Source organism: Acanthisitta chloris, unplaced genomic scaffold (genome assembly GCF_000695815.1).
Source record: "Acanthisitta chloris isolate BGI_N310 unplaced genomic scaffold, ASM69581v1 scaffold1262, whole genome shotgun sequence".
Lineage (NCBI taxonomy): Eukaryota > Metazoa > Chordata > Aves > Passeriformes > Acanthisittidae > Acanthisitta > Acanthisitta chloris.
Window position 1 is genome coordinate 34,167 of NW_008659671.1, and position 17,951 is coordinate 52,117.

Consider the following 17,951-nt stretch of genomic DNA (forward strand, 5'->3'; position numbering starts at 1 on the left):
GCCTTTAATCATATTGTTGAGCAGTTTTTCATATGACAGCAGAATCATTTGGATGTATAACCACTCCTCCGTGAGAGTTTTTTATTTCACAAACACTCCTAGGAGACTCAAGTGCTTGAGTTACTGATTCTACATTTGAAACTGCACAAGAAAAATAATATCTCACGATGGTTTCTCCATATACTACGCTCACTGGAATATTGAATCCTAAGCCAATTTGAATTATCCATGTCTACCTTTTTTAACCCTACATATGAGTCCAAATGCCCATCTACAGTTAAAAGATCAGGAATTTTATGCAATACCCCTACATTTTAGTCTCACTGCTCTACTTGCTGACCCCTTATATTGACAAACTATGGAAGTGCTCCCACAGTCACATTTATGAACCAATTTGGCTGGCTCATGCCCATGGAAAAACATGAACTACATCCCAGTATCACAAATTTCTCAGAGGGACACGTTCCTACCCAAAAGTAAGCCACATATTGAATTTGGTGGACTTTGTAGTAAGATACTTTGCTTTGAGGAGTGGAATGTGTTCCAATAAGTCAGCTGACATGCTGAGATTAAGCTGGACACTTCTGCAATCAACTCTTTCCTGACTTTGTAAGCTTACATATTTCTATGAATTTTCATGTTTCGTTCCTGAAACATCTTCCTTGACTCTCATTTACCTGAGGATATATTTGATTCTCTGTATGCACCTTGATCTCCAGCTCTTTGAAATTAATGATAAGATTCTTAATAATTTACTGGAACTCTGGTAACAGTCTTCTGTTCTAAAAAAAACTACTTGTATCTAAATGCTGACTAGTCTAAACAGAAAAAGAAATTATATGCAATTGCTATTTACTGATGTGTTATTATGCAATATTCCATAAGTTTTATATCCTCTAAATGAAAAAAAACCCCATTGTAACATTAGAAAAGCATAAATTAGCTTAACCCATAGTAACATTAGAAAAGCATAAATTAGCTTGAAGGGGTTGTATATGGTTACAACTTCTTAATTTATATTAACCAGTTATGTTCTGTCAGCTGTTTAGAATCCAAACCGTCTCATAGATGTAAAGAATGACTCCATCAATTTCATCATATTTCAAAGGAGTTCAAGAAACTTCTGAGCAAATTTGCCCTCTAAACAAATGTGGAATAACAAGTTATGTTCTTTGTGGCAACAGACTATATAAATGAGTGGCACAGTTTCTCTACAAATTCATTGATTTTTGCTGAAATGTTTTCCTAGAGTGGTTTGGCCATAAACATGTCTGTAACAAAGCAGAAAAAGTCAAGTCTGCCAAGACTGGGCTTAAATCTGTACTGTATGCAACAGAAAGCAAAACTCCGGAGAGCAAAGCAGGCTAGAGCAGCTCACATGAAAGGAAACAGTACTAGTTTCAGTAACTAAATTCATGTTATCAGACAAAAATTTTATGTCTGCTATGCTAGACACATGAGGAAGGGGGAGATGATAGCTAAAAATGAAGACTGTATTCAGCTGTTAGAAAAAGGAAAGTATTTTGCTGGCAGATATTGAAAATGGAGAGGGTTATTTTATTTTTCTGTTTTCTCCTTTACTGGTATCAAGTTTTTGGACAAGTTGAGAATTTTAAAAGGTTTGTTTTGTGGGATGATATTTGCTAGATATGTTGAAGCAAAAGGGCATAGAGTGCACATTCAGTAATGAACAGGCAATCAAGCACAAGGAGAAAAGGGGCCACGGGTATTCAACACCTGCAAGGGTGACTAGTTTGAAGCTGTTTTGGAACATTACCCCAGTGCACCTAATTTTCAAACTGTGTTAAATCTGGAGTTTATGTGTCTCAGGAGATCTGTTTTGGCTATTCCCATTTTATCCTTAGTGCATCAAGAGGTGCTCAGCATACATGTTAAGGTGAAGTCCTATGTACTTGGTGGCCATTAAAAATCCCCAAACACTTGTAAAAACAGCACTGATCTCATGTTCTTCTCAAACTCCTCTAGTTTACAACAGTTAGAAGATGTCTGGAAGGAAAACTATAAGCAGTTGTAGTATATTACAATGTATGTAGCTTGTAAATATGCAAATGTTATCAGTAGAGATCCTTGTACTTCTGGTACAAAGGGTTTTTCGGCTTCCTAGATATTGCTTTTGTGTGTGTCGATACAGCATGAATGTTATAGACAGAGCTGTCTAAATAACAAGAAAGTGCAAATGGAGGGCAAGACTGAGTTACCTGTAGAATAGTGAGCCTCCTAGAATAGTGAGCTCTGTTTCACAGTGTGAGAAGTTCAACAACTTTGCACTGACAGCTCTGAAGTTGTCAGATTTACGTGGATCTTATCTTCTGGTGTAAAGCTTAAAAGGATTATTGTCCCTGATGTGAATCCCAGATATGACTCCAATTACAGTGAGCTTTATATTCTGTGCCACAACACTGCCCTTCAGATCTTCTCTGCTTGACTCGGGAGTTTTGCTTTATGAACAGAAAGAACCACTCAAAGCAGAAAAGCTGTGGGGACCATGCATTTTCTTGACCAACTCCAGAGTCAAGAAACTGTGCTATTAAAGTAAAAAGCCATGTGTACTAGTCATAGGTCAATCCTGCCCTCAGTATCTTGGGGACAAGACTCTATTACTTGCATGCACTTCCAAAGAAAAAGCCTTGTTTATTTTCTGAACCTGTTCACAATGGTCTATAAACTTTTATGAATAGGTTCTGTTTACCCAGCACAATACTTTGCCAAGTTAAGATCAAGAAAATACAAATAATAGTTTTTTTCATGAATCCTTGAACACCTTATCTTAATGTAGAAGCAGAAACAAGATTTATCAAAGTTATACATGTAAGAGTTCGACCTTCCAATTCCATATTCTTCTGACTCTTATTGTGCATAAACTTTTTTGAATTTGCTTTTTCAAATAGAAAGGTCCCATTCTGTGACATCAAAATGTATCTTAGAGTTGCATATATACATAGAAAGTCTGGGACATATCCCAGCACCTCAAGCCTCTTCATTTAATAACAGATTAGGAGATAGTTATTTTTCTGTGTATGGTATCATGCTGGAGGGCAACAAGATGCTTTGCCACTTGGCTTTGTACAGATAAAAGATGGTGGGACTCAGGAATTTTGGTTCCTTTTTAGCCACCGTGGTGGGTTTTGCACACTTCTTGCTCTACTGCCTCCACTCAGTTTCTGTCTCAATTTTAGCTATACTCCATACCTTGCCTTTTACTGTCACTTTCAACACTTTTAAGACCTCTGTTCCAAGTTCTAATTTATCCAGGCTATCCAATTCAAATCCCTGCACTAGTAACTCTCAGTTTCTGCTATAGATGCCTTGCTGTCTTTTTCAGTCCTCTTACTAGCCCACTGTTTTCTTATATCTTCTATGCTCTGGCAGTTTAATAGCAGTCTCCTATTCTACAGTCCATCTTTCTTTCTCCCATGGCTGGTTTCTATCTTTTTCTTCCTGAACTGCATCCCTTTAACTTCATCGGTGTGCTGCTCTACTCTCTTCCTTTTTTATCTCAGTGGCTTGGTGTATTTTTTTCTCTTTGTTACAGTTACTTTGATCTTCTTTCTAGAGCTATAGAAATTGTGTTTCTATCCAACATTTTCTTTGAATTTCAAGGGATATATATGGCAGACACATTTGCTCTTTCTTCACCACCTTCCCTGCTTTCCATTCTCATTTGGCTCAGTAAGCACTCAGCTACCATATACACAACATCCCCATCTACCTAACTTTCAGCAATGCTGAAAATTAGACAGGGCAATGAACTCCTAATTCCTCCTTCTACATCTCCCCACTTTCTGACTCTTCCTCTGTTCTCTGTTTTCTGGCTCCTAGACTTTGTCTTCATGACCTCAGGCAGTTGAATCCCGCGCTCCTCCTGCACATTCCTCCCTGTATGATCCAATGTACTGCTCTGCCATTTTCTAGGTTTGAATGAGTCATTTTCCTCTGCAGAAACTGGGTGGGTTTTAAGGGACTGAACAGAAAGGTGACTTCTCTTCAAACACAAGGCAGAAAAATCTTTCTCTTCTGTGTATAAATTGTCCTTCAAAAGGGGCTGTTTTCTTGCAGCTTAATGAATTCCTGCTCTTAGCAGAGTCACAGTCTCTGCTTCACCTTTACTGTGAAGAAAGATGTGTATAACAAACTATTATGGTAATCCCCTTCATGGTAATTTATATTATTACATTTTATTTCACATTTGAAATGGATTAGATGCACACAAGCAGACAGTTGCCGCAGCTCAGCTGAAAGTGGCTCAGTTGTATGAATTCAAGGTCTGTGGTACCTTGATTCCAGTGATCAGCTTGGTGCTACTACAAGGACCCACTACAAAAAAAAAGGTGTGGATCTGTCTTAACCCTAATCTTAAATACATAGACTTAAGGCTGAAGAGATCACACATGATTCTTTGATGGGGAAGGTAAACATACTGTCACTCATTAGCCCTCTGTGATGCTGGAGCAGTTTCACTGGAAACAGTCAGAGTCCTGAGTTAAAAGCCCTTCTTTTTAATTTTGGCATTAATGCAGACTGGCTTTGATTTCTGTGGGTTTTCTCAGGACTGGCAGGAACATGAAGCAAAGGTAAGTACTTTCTGGCAGAAGTCGGAAAGAGCACCAGAGAAAAATCAGACCTTCTCAAATTAAAGACAGGTAGGATTCATTTGACCTGTATAAATTTTCCTAGTTTGACTCCTGGATGCATTTGAAGTGTAGAATTTTATTTCCTAAGCCCACCAAGTCAAAAGCAACTGAAAACAAAGCCTAAAACTGAGAGAGGCCAGTAACCTTTATTTACAGTCAGTAATTCATCAACTTACTGAAGCCTGTGAAAAACAGCAAGTGATCTTCAGTTGGCATATGCAGTCATATTAAGCTATAAAATGTCAGTCAGGAGATTGAGCTAAAATAGATGTGTAGACCCAAGAAGTTTATGGACTACAGCTTTCATTGAATGGCTTGTTTGTGAGGGAAGTGGATGCTGAAAATCAAGAAGTGTACATTCAGCTCCAAAGCAAAGAACAACTTGGCAGGAAAAGCTTTTAAATTAATTGAGAGTAGCTAAGTAGCCAAAGTGAGGGGAAAGGAACAATATGACTGTAATAGGTCTGGTTTACTTCTCAGCACTTGTACAACCCGATGGTCATTTTACAGAGTCAGTTCTCATCCCAGAGGCACACACTGTAATTTTACTTTACCTCAAATAACAGTCTTCCTGATTTTTGATCAAGAGATCTTATTCCAAATTTCTCTAACAATGAATTCCTCAAGCATTCTAGAAAGCAATTGTGAGACTAAAGCAGAGATTTAATGTCTGCAGCCATATCACCTCAATTGGTGAACCTCTCAAGGCTTGACAATAAGAAGATTAAAGGGGTCAGGATTTAAAACAGTTTCTAAGAAAAACTTATGTACTACAGGGAAGCAAGCTATTCTGCACATTGGTACACAAATTGGATCCTGAACCAGCCTTACTAGTTTGGAATTAAGCTTCCCAATAATTTCAATTACAGATCTTACATGCCTTTCCACAAGAATGGCTATTTTAACCATCACATCCTAGTCAGATTCCAAGTCCTTTCAATCTGAATTTATCCTTTAGGTCTGTTTATAAACACTGACTTTACTTTCCTATCCTAAAATACTCAATTTTTATATTTTTGAAAAATAATAATTGCATACAGAGTTTCTTACATATTTGATAATTTATCTTTTTTTCTGTCAGGCTTGTGAATGAAGTTTAAATGACAGGGCTTTTGAGAGTTAGATACCTTTTGGGATCTATGTGTTTGGAAGTTTCAGTCACATTCTGACTGTAGATTCAAACAGATCTCAGATATTTCCACTTTTACTGTGTCCAATTCTAGGCTTCACACTGCAAAAAAAGACATGAACATACTGGAGGTAATCCAGAAAATGGCCATTAAAATGATGCAGGGACTGGAGTATTCCTTCTGTGAAGAAAGGCCGAGAGAGCTGGGGGTGTTCAGTCCAGAGAAGAGAAGGCTCAGGAGGGTCTTAACAGTGCATATAATTGCCCCTGAAGGGAGGGTGCAAAGAGGATGAAGACTGTCTTTTCTCAATAGTGCCCAGGGACAGGACAAGAGGCAGTGGGCATGAACTGAAACACAGGAGCTTTCCTCTGAACACCAGGAACAGGAAACACTTTTGCTATGCGCGTGACCAAGGACTGGCAGAGGTTGCCCAGAGGTGGTGAAGTTTCTCTGTGGAGATAATAAAAAAACCCATTTGGGCATAGTTCTGGGCAGCTGGCTGAAGGTGTCCCTGCTTAACCAGGGGGTTTAAACCACATGATTTCCAGAGGTCCTTGACAGCCTCCATCCTTCCATGATTCTGCGATATCCATCTTAAATAAGCTGGAGCAGGGTATGTGGCAAATAATGGCACAGGATCACTCTATGAATACTAGTCAGTGTGCATTTAAATAGTAAGTCTACAGATTTATTGTATCAGATCATTTCAGGAAATAAATCTCAAAAATACTGTGCAGGAAACACAGCACAGAAATTCCAGCTCAGACAGTAGGAAAGAATAACCAATTTTAGAGGCAAATGATGGGATGTGACATGGCTCAGGTCAGACCAGCAACATGCAAAGAGAAGCAAGGAGGTGCTTATCCAGCAACTCTTGCCTGGTGCCCTCATGAAATTCATAAAACTTTGAAAAGGTGACTTCATACTTTTACTGATCGCTGCAGATTCTGCTTTCCTTGGTACGTGCAGAGGACTGGGGAGGAGAAACAAAAGAAGAAAATGCAGCAGCTCCTGCAGCATCAGAGCTGTTGTGAATAATCTCTTATTTTATAAGCAGTTCACCCAACCAGCTTCAAAGCAGCGCAATGCAGTCTCCAGTTCCTGACTTCACTGTTTCCTCTTGCAGATCCAGCTGACAATCCAAGTGAGTCCCAGCTGATGATCTAAGCAAGCAATAAATCTTCTACTGTGTGCTGCAGTTTTCTCTGTAGTCAGCATGATTACTTTATTTGCTTTTTCTTTGATTGTCTCAGCATCAGCATTTTATTTCAGTTATTTTGGGGGGAAAAATCTCCAGATCTTGGTATCCAAAAGATATGGAATAGTGCTAATAAGTACATGATGCAAAAGAAAAGCAACCATAGATTATTCCTATTGAATTTATGCCAGTAGACCAGCTTTCCTCTGTAGCATCTATGATAATTATTGCCATAGCACTTTGTCAGAAGACAAAGCATTCTAGGCCAGGCATGGGAACAACTGCCCAGGAAGTATCTCTGCCTTATCCAGTGGTGTTTAGGTCAGATACACCAAAGTGCAAAATAAAGGTTGAACTTCTGCTGGGGCTGGCTATCTGATGGTCATTGCCTCTGTTTCCCCCCTCTCAGCTTTCCTAAGGTCTGAGGGATCCACTCAGACTCATTTGTTCCATCATTCTGTACTCATTCTGCCCTTTCATTGATGTACTGATAGACATCCAGACACCCACCCCAGCATGCCCTTTCCCCACCTAAAACTGGCAAAGAAGGAGCCCTGCTCTCCTCTTCACCAAGTGTGAGATATGCCCTCTGGTGCCTGGGGTGGCACCTTTTTTCATGCCCTGGGCAGGATGAAGGTGGAAAAAACAGACAACGGGCAGCAGTAAAGAGTGAAAATGTACACCTTTCAGAATCAGGGTGAAATTGTGTTTCAGGACCTATAATTTGCAGTGCTGGTAGAGAAAGTACTCTACTGCTTTCTCACCATAGCAGTATTCACTGCTAAGCCTGAAGTGAGGGGGTTAAGTCCAATGTGCCTTCTGTTGCTGCTCACAGTCCAAACAACAGAGACTTAATTAAACTACAGGACAAAGCTTTCCCTCTGCCTGCCTGTCTTGCTGTTCTGCCTGCTCAATGAGGCAGGAAAAATGATGTTGAGGCTGAATAAAAACAATGCATTTTCCAAATGACAACGGCTTTTGATAAGATACTCAGCTGGTAATGAGAAGTGCAGAGCAGACAATGGAGCTGACTGGAGGGTCTGATAAGCAAATGAACAAAACCTTTAACGGCAGAGTGGGGAGGAATCACAGGAAGTTGTAGACAGGCAGCACTGGCAGTTTGAAAGGACTGATAACTGAACTGCAGCACATTTTCATTCCTATATTACCTAGTGTGTTTTACTAAAATTCTTGTGTAAGATTTATAAGGCTTATGAAATGTTTTAACAGCTTCCCTTGCTTGACTCTGACCCATCATTAGTCTGGCTGTCTGCAGCCACTGCTAGCTTCTCTGTCAATTAATTTGGCATAAAGGTCGATTTTCTCCAAAGAAGCAAAGCATCATTTATTTGCAGTGATCAGGCAAGCTACTGACTGCTAAAATCACTAAGCCTTCAACCTCCCAATTAAAACCACAGAAGTATGGAGCCATGTATGAAGTACTGTTAGCCCAGTTAAGTAGTATGCAGAAGACTCAAACTGTGTTATTTTTTCATGTGGGGGATCAAGTGTCATATGAAAGGCATGAAAATGATAGGCATGGAACACTCTGACAAAGAGTGTTTGTTCCTTCTCCCAAAGTGTAGCAATTCCTTTGCCCTTTTCTTAAGCATCCCTATGTGATGGGCAGTATAGACAAGACTAATTGTGAGAAGAATGGAGTACAGCTCACAGGATATCAGTCTGAGAAATTATACTGCTGAACTCCTTTGGAAAAGAGGACAGAGGCAACAACTTATTTGGGCTTCTGTCAAAATAGTCCCCAAATTCTCAGCTTTTTAAACCAAAATATTTTAACTTATACAAAACTATCCCATTAAAAGACTAGATACATTACCTCAGCAGGATCTTCAAAAACACTCAGCCTGGACTGTAACAACAGCTTTACATCAGTGCTAAGTACCTTTGTAAATCTTTAAAAAATCTTGGAGAAATATGGCATTTTGAGTGAAATGCTGAAAGAAGAATCATAATAAAACTGACAGAAATGTTTTAAAATGTCAGTAAATTGAGGAGTGTATTTATTTTTAAGGTGTGGCAAGAGTGATGTGGTATAGAGACAATTCTGCCACTTATATAGCATCATCCACACAGGCATCTCTGGTTTTTGATACCTTGTAACAAAGCAATGCCACTGAGACCTTTCTACCCATGCTCACTTTGTTGATTTTGTGTTATTATGTGACAGTAAAGGCACCTAAAGAAAATTAGACTGACTACATTGGCTGCTCATTTTTGGTTACAACTGAATGTACAACCTGAGACATTAATTTCTTAGATTCACACTTGAGATGGTTTTTAACACCAGTCCTTCAAGTGCAACTGACCAGTCACCTAGTATGTGAAATGTTAGGTTAGAAAACAGCTGAAGCCAAACTACTTCTTACAAACCAGCCCTTTGCGTTTGAAAATGAAATCACATTTGAAAGCACTACAGGATTGATACTGATTGGAAGCAGAAAGGTAGGTCAGGACAGAAGATGACCACTTTACCTAGAAGAGCAGCTGAAGTCCTTCCGTGACTGGGCACTTAGGAGAAATGTTATATTAAGATTTAATAGCAATAGATAGTAGTGAATGGCAGTGCTGGTTCCTTTTCGCACTTCATCTAGAGCTTGGTTTTGTCCCTTGAGGTTTTTTGATTGTTTGCCTGTTTGTTGCTTTTTTTATCCTTCCACTTCTAGTATCCCGCCAAGAAAAAGAAGTATTGAGATTATTATGTATCAACATAGGTAGGGTTCTTCTGGGATCCAGCTGGTGTCCATGGGATTACCAAAAGGATGCTATCTGACAGCAGACCAGTCAGAGTTTCCTTTGTTTTGACCTCTAATGCCTCAGCAGTGTTCTGAAGATATTCAGCAAAGGTATGAAAGCTTCTACTCCCATTAAGGGAGATGGCTTTATAAATTATTTAAAACATATAAACAAAAAAAGGCAACCTAGCAGAAGAGCATCTGCCACTGAGGAACATTACCACATTCTTTACATTTTTTGGTTAATGACAGGAAAATTTTGCAATAAAACTTCAAATGTTTTTTTTAAAAATGTTAAAACCCAGTTAATTTGCTGTAATTAGCATTAGATTTTTTTAAATAACTCTTGCTATGAATATATCAGATGATTTTTTTGTGTGACAATAGGTAAGTTTGATTGCATTTACTTTCTCCAAGCAGAATATCACAGTATTAAACCCAGGGTATTGAAACTGGGAGTCCTGCAAAAGAGAATTTGTTTTCATTATATTAAAAAATTATTTTAGAAATCCATTTTATATTAACAGTGTTATTCACTAAAAGGTACTTTTATTTTTTAAACATCTAATATTTCATATGTATAATACTGTCTATGCATACAGCACAACAGTTGCTAAGTTGTACAGTGTAAAGGGCACTTCAAAAATATTGTGGTTGTATTAACACAGGACAACACAAATGATATGCAAAGACATTGTAGTACCTTACAGCTTATTTCATATTATCACACTGCACAGAGGAGAAAAAAAAGGTTATTTACCATTTCTGCTCTTGTAAAATGCATGAGACAACATTTTTAAGTTAATAGAAAACCACAAGACTCAGAGTCAAGGGAAATCTTTAAATCAAAGTAAAGTATGAAAAGAAACTAAAGTAACTTAATACTGTTTCAGGTGCAGCAGCCCAGAGAAAGACTTTGGAAATTTAACTATCCTATTTAGCCATAAAAGCAGATAACTCAGATGACTGTATCATTTTGCACAGAAAAATAAAATGTTTTGCTACATTTAATTATACTTGTTTGAACTTAATGACTTCTTCAAGCATGCATGGTCTACAGGGGACTCGTTTCAAAAATTCCTAATTGTACCTTTAGCAAAATTATAGCAATCACTCCTCAGTCTTAACTGGAGTGGAAGAGCAAGAAAGACCTGACTTAGTGTTTCAAATATATGTATAAGAATAAGGTGTGAAGATATATTTTTTGAGTTTTACACAATGATAACTCATTGAATAGATTTAGAATTGCAGGAAGGAAATTTCAGTGGCAAGATGAGATTTTGGAGGACACATCTTAGTGTTTATACTTCAACATGTTACATTCTCTTAACATTTTAATCTCTTCCAGGCTTGATTTGAAGTCTGAATTTGTTTCTCATTTTAGAAGGAATTTTTCCGTTTCCTACTTTTTAATAACTGAAATCTTAAAAAAATCCCCAATCCTGTTGCTATATTGTAAAATATTTGGAACTGCGCCTTAAGATGAGTATGATTGGAATGATAATATTGTTTTCTGCCTTGCAGTGTTTAGCATTACAGAGGCTAAAAGCATTTTTTCAGTCCATCTTTCTAGAAATATCCTCTACTGCAGTCTCCCTTACATTACCCAGCTTGGCTTTGTAGTACCAAGTGACAGAACCCATAGCATTCCTCTAGTGTGCAGCATAATACACATCACTGACAGAAAGATTTTGCTGCATAACATAAATTTTCCTTCCTAAGGTTTGCCGCTGCACTCCTCTGTGTTGAACAAATTCTACCTTTCCTTTTTTGGTGTTTAAGTTATCTGTAGGTCATTAGCAGGTCTCCCTTATTTCATCTCTTATCCAAGAGAAACATATGTTAGTTCTTTTAATCTTACCTTATAACTCAAAATTCCTGAACCAAAGACATTTTGCCTTGCTTTTCTCTAAACTTCCTCAAGTTTTTTGATATCTATCTAGTGACCTGATGCCCAAGATGAAATTCTCTTGTAGAGTTCTCATGTTATTGGTATTCAATTATATGCAGAGATCTATTAATTTCAGGACACAACACATGATTATTCTACTAATGAAAATTTCTTTGGATTTTCCGGTAGTCAGATCACACCTAAAATCTCATTCGTATTATTCCTGTTCCTCACCCCTTTTGTCACTCTTGCTTTAACATTTCTTTCATCTACTTAATTATATATGTATTGGAATTACAAAAGGCTTTAACTGATCACAATACCCAATTGAACCCTGCTAGCTTTCATTTATGCTTCTACTGCTTTTAGGTTACCATTTATTTTTTCTGAAATGACAGATGGTATTTAACTGTCCCAAGTTGACATGGACTCTGAATTTCATTTACCTGCAGTTCAATGTTTGAATAAAACTCAAAGTGAATGCAACTTTAAGGTCACATACACAAATAGTGATCTATCACATTACAGAAAATCCTTATTTTATTCTTCACTTTTTTGCAACATATTTTCTCAAAAAAACCATTGTTCTAAGTCACTAAGTACCAGAGTAGGGAATGTGCTTTACATAGCAAAGTGTGATTTGAGACAAGTTGAGATATTTTTATATAACACATCTATCAATCAGGTTATTTCTCACTCTCAAACTAAAAAAATCCATCAGGAATTTTTGAGGAAATGTTTATTGAACGTGAGGGCACAATAATCAGAAGCCATTAACCTAACGTCTAATTTTGGTTGTGCTGGGCTTATATTGCCACCACCTTTTTCAAGGCAAAGATACTTGTTGCAATGAGACCCCAAGTAATTGAATAAGAACAAGATGAATTGCTGAAGTCCATATCTTCTCAGGTAATTGAATAAGAAAAAGATGAATTGCTGAAGTCCATATCTTCTGAAGTCAGTCTCTAAGCTGTCTCTGAGGTTCTTGGCCAATAAATCTGCTATTAACATGATGCAAATTGTAGGCTTCAGTTTCAGGAGAGAGATTACCAGGACATTTATCCTTTGAAAATTAGCATTAATTTTGCCTCATGGTTGTTGTTGTTCCTCATTCTTCCCATGATCTTTCTCCCTCAAGGTAGAAAAAGTCTGTTTGTCTGTAAATTCTTTCATTCCGTAATGATTTAAGGTTCATTGTCCAGAGTAGCTAATTTGCAAATATTACATTTCATACATATTTCTCATTTTCTCCTTATCAACATAACTACTTTCATTAGCTTACATTTCAATCTGCAACCTGTCAAGTGGGTAATATTAAACCAATTTCAAACACCTCAATACACCAATAATTCAGCCTGTACTGAGAAAGTCGCCTTTACTTGACTGAGATGTCAAAATCAAGACCTGCATCACAACCAGCTCCTCAGGTGTCTGCAGGGTGACAGAAGGCACTGACAGACAGCCTCTGAGGGCTGCAGACACCTCTTCCTCCCACCACTGGCCAGTCATAGGGCCTTTCCACAGTGGCTGGGCAAGGATGAAGTTCTTGGAAAAGATCAGAAGGGACTGGTGACCCAATAGAACTGAAACTAAACTTAAAAGGAGTCCAACCAGTCAAGAAATTACAGAAAGGGAGGATATTTCCTCTTTCCAATCTGGTTCAGTTGAAGCTAGAAAAAAATATGGGAAAAAAAGCATAGCTGAGAGCTTACTTTCTCTTAGAATCGATGTCTTTTCATCCCATGCATCAAGAATTTTCTTACATCTAAAATGCTTCATTCAAGTGCTTGGGTTTGACAAGCTTTAGTTGGAGTAATAAGATGCTTTCTAAACTTGGATTTGCAGCCAAATTATTCAGAGTGTATACAGAAAGTTTGTGATTTGTGTTTTCTTAGATTCACCATCTGGGTCTGTGTAAGCTGCAATTTCACAGTAGTGATTGAAATACAGACAAGAATATTTATGCTGGTGTAGAACAGATGATCAAAATGGGACAATTCAGTATCAAATATAAAATCTGAAGGAAATTTCCCCCTCCATTTTTTTCCTTTTCTTCTTTTAGAAGGCTGTTGAAACTACTGATCCTTACTTATGGTACAATAAAGCAAAAGGAAAAACCAGTAATTAAATGTTAAATATGTTACTGCTCACTGGATTGTATGATTTCTTTCCATTTCCATGCTAATTCTAATAAAACATTGTGCTTAACTTCTTCAGATTTTTTTTGTATGCATACAGTTGGAGCAAGTTTGGTCTGAGTGCCTTTACTATAGCAGCATCTCTAGGGGCATGGTCCATGCTTTCCTTCCCTGCTTGCTATACAAACAGGGTGTCTTCACTGTTACTTTCAGCAACTTGGGCAGGTCAGAACTCTTTCTCATGCTTACCATCACTGTACCCTACCTATTTTTCTGTATTTTAGCACTCTTTAAGCTCAATCCTTTAGAATTTTATTTCTGTGGCATTTGGTCTTAATCCTTCCAGCCTAGCTTTTAAGCAATCTTCTCTTCCTTTAAAATACACACTTATATATGTCTTACCTTACTCATTTCCTGGCTTGAATTACATGATTGTAATATCATGAACAAATTTTAAGACCTGTATATTCCATTTCAGATATTCAGAGTTTAGCCATGTTACCAAGTGCTCCATCTATTCATCTTTCAGGTCCAGTATCAGAAAGAAAACTTCTGGAAACAAATATTTTTTCTCCAGATTCATGTCCTCTCATGTGTCTCACTGGCAGTGATATGGCTGAGCTACTCAAGACTGTTCCTGCTTATGCTCTTACTTTTTAGAAGGTATGGGTGTATATGGACAAGGTATTGCAAGTAGGCCCATATTTTTTAGTCTCTGAGACTTTCCAGTGTAAAATGATGTCAAAGCAGCTTGTCTGAGACATGGATGCTGTTTTTTCAATGTGGATGGATATAGCTGTCAGCTACATGAGCATTTAAGCAGGGATAAATACACTGGGGTGTATTCTGGGCGAGGAATGCACAAGACAGCACTTAGACCTTGATATGACTCAGCTTTCACCACATCAGTATCATGCAACTGAAACTTTTCTGGTGCTTCTTGATTCCTTGCTAGCTTTACTTTCCTTATGCTTATGACATCCTATTCAGAAGAAGACCTGAGAGTGCTGGAAACAGCTGATGCAATCCCCACTAAGGGTCAATGCATGGACACACCCATGCATACTCTACATTCTGCTAAAGAATCAAGTGGAAAAAAAGGAAAAAAGAAAGATGGTAATATGGTGTACGCTGTTACTTGCTATTATATGATTCTTCTATTGCATTGTGTCAGCAATGCTGTCACTATCAGAGCAGAACAACAGAGAAAGACTTTGACAAGGTTTATAAACTTTTGGTGAGGATGGACCCCCACTGTTCCCAAGACCATCCGTGCTAGGCAGAGGTAGTCTTCCCCTCCACATTTTTAAGACCAAAAAATACACACCAAGTCCTCAGCTTCACAGCCTTCTTAACATCCTGCCACCTCCCATCCCTTCTAAGCATGTTGTCATGTGTGTTTCTATAGCAGGAGGACAGCTGTCCAGTTCTTTTATTCATGGTATATCAGTCTGAAGCAACTACAGTTGTCTGCTTGATGGCTCAGAGTTCCTGTTATTCTCACAAGAGTGACCTGGTGTCACTCTCATATTCAACAGCACTCCATCAACTAGTCTGCCATCCTCTGTGCTGCAGCTAGAGTCTTCCTCATTGTACTCTCTTTTGTGGGAGTGCTCTGTGAGACCCCATGAGGGACACACAGCCTCACTGTTTAGCCAAGATAAATGCCCATAATTCTTGGAGCTTCTGAGAAGGCAGTGTGTATTTTTGTGAATGCTCTGGATAAGCCCCAGAATGCCCATAATTCTTGGAGCTTCTAAGAAGGCAGTGTGTGTTTTTGTGAATGCTCTGGATAAGCCCCACAGGCTTGAATCTTATATTTTACAAATCAAATATTTCCTTTCTGTCCCTTCTACCTGATGTGCAAATACAGCTATTCTTGAGAAAACTCGGGCAATGTTAGCAAAGATATATACTTCCACACTGTCCCTGCCTTCAATAACATTATCTGAAATACAGTTCTTTGCTGGGAAGACTATTCAGGGAGACATGTAACTCTAAATTTCTTCCATGTCAGTGAATATGAACTATATCAGTGTCTGGTACTCAGAGCTGCCAGGCAGGCCTGCTCAGGGGCTTCTGAAAAATAATGCTGCTGTGCCCTATGCCAACAAGTAAGTTCTCCCTAAGTTTTCAAGGAGGGAAAAGCCTCTTAGGATTAGTGCAGTTATCCATGATCTGTCTTGCAAGCACTCCAAGCAGTCAAACAAACCAACCTCAGTTTCTTCAAACTGCTAGACCATGACTGCAAGATCTAGACAGCTGTCCTAATACTAGTATTTCAACAGGGTTCCTCTTTGTATTACAATCTAACAAGAAATGTCAAGTTTATGTCCCAGATACCTGGCTTTATCTCTGTAAAGTTACTGATTTTTCTGGTTGGAGACCATTTTCCCATTTTTTCTGCTCTTGAAGGCATTTTTTTTTTCCATGTTAAGGACAGAGCTCAGGCAATACTATTGGCCATAGAAAGAGATTAACTGTTGCTGTCCTATTTACAAAGAGTCTCACACTGAGCATCAGAGTGTGTGAAAGAGTGCTTCTGGGCTGTAAGAGGAAACTACATTTCTTTTAGGGCCTTTGCCAAAGGTGACCTTCCTTTGGGATGTGCCAAAAATTCCCATTTGAAGAGAATCTAGATGGGGCCCTATTAAATCTTGTGCTAAGCTTTACAGACTTACTGAAGTATCTGGGAGCAATACTATGTCCAGAAGTGCTGTCTGTAAGAGGGTTTTTTGAAGACATGTTTTCATTGGTTCTGTACAGGAAGAACCAATAAAAGGAGAAAGAATGGATGCCTGTTTGCAGCTTTTCCTGTAAATGTGCATATTTTAGGCAATACATCTCCATTAATTCCTCCTACACCTCTTCCTTCGTAGTCTAATTGAATACATAGATTCTTAGAATGAAAGGAACTAAAATGACTGGCTCATATACCCCTAGTTTTTAAGCACATGGAGAGAGAGGAGAAGGATGTCTTTAAAGATAATGCCAAAGTTAAAATAAAGAAATGAAAATACTAACAAAACTAACAGTGATGACAGAATAGTTTCTACAATGTTATCACAGGTGAAGGCAATGAATTTGGAAGAACTGCTACAGTTCTGTTTTTATCAAACTGTTCAATTCCCACAGATCCCATTTCCACAGAAGCTATAAGGAATTCTGCCATTAATATCAGCAGGAGTAGAGCTAGTCTTGCAATGCTTACTGTGGACTTTGATCCTGCTGATGCTTATGTTTAGGAATAGGCATACTGAGCTTGTGCATGAAGTTAATCACCTGTGTGAATGCTTGCAGATAGACTATCAGACTCTGATCCTACAAATATTCATGCTTGAACTCCACTTCACACATAACAGTGTTCATGCTTATTATGTTTTCTGTAGTTTCAAAGCCTCTTGGTGAAGGAGACTATCACCTACACTGTGCTTTGAATTAGGGCCTGTACTTTCTTCACTGCCTCATACTGCGTTGTGTAGGGTACTTAGACAAAGCAAATCTTCCTGAGGGGAAATGAAAGCAAAGTTACTTTCTCATGCTTTGAACTCATTTATTTGTGTGTTGCTGCATATTTAATTTTGGAAGAAATTGTAATCTATTAAACATGCAAAGCCTGAAAGAGTAATTTTGCTGCTCCTGAGAGAGTATCTTAGGGTAATGATATTTCTAATAAATGGCTTATATATTTTTCATAATTTTTATGTCAACCAAATTTTGAACAATGAGACTGAAATTACAAATGTGGGTAGACAATATTATCTTATTCAAGAAAATGTGCCTGCTCAACTGTGTAAAAGGATACATGCTGCCTTTAGTAAACCATTTCTAAGGCTTTTCAGTTAAAGCTGTGAACTGGTAATGATGCCTGTCAATTGATGAAAGAACCTATTTCAACTACAGATAGGATGTTTTTCGTGATTTTGTTTAAACAAAATGTCTCCAAAGGAGCATTTCTTTGGGAATATGACATATACCCCTTTCTATCATGGCTTCCTGCTACGCAGTGCTTATCATTACATTTCCTATATAGTAATTACATAAATAACTTTAATTAGAGAAGGAAATACCAGCTTTTATTCTTGTTCTCACTGGTTTACATGCAATGAGGTGTCATAGGAATGGTTCTCTGGGTTTTATGATCTTCTAATTGTACTTGTTGTTGAGTGCCATTTTGTTCTTATTGCCT

The 17,951-nt window shown here is 38.1% G+C and overlaps 1 protein-coding gene across 1 annotated transcript in view; it reads left to right on the forward strand.

Annotated features, from left to right (window-relative positions):
* Window positions 1-17,951, forward strand: part of CDH12 (cadherin 12, type 2 (N-cadherin 2)) — a gene marked incomplete at its 5' end in the record, with an annotated part of 59,917 nt that overhangs the window by 28,472 nt on the left and 13,494 nt on the right. The window lies entirely within an intron of this gene.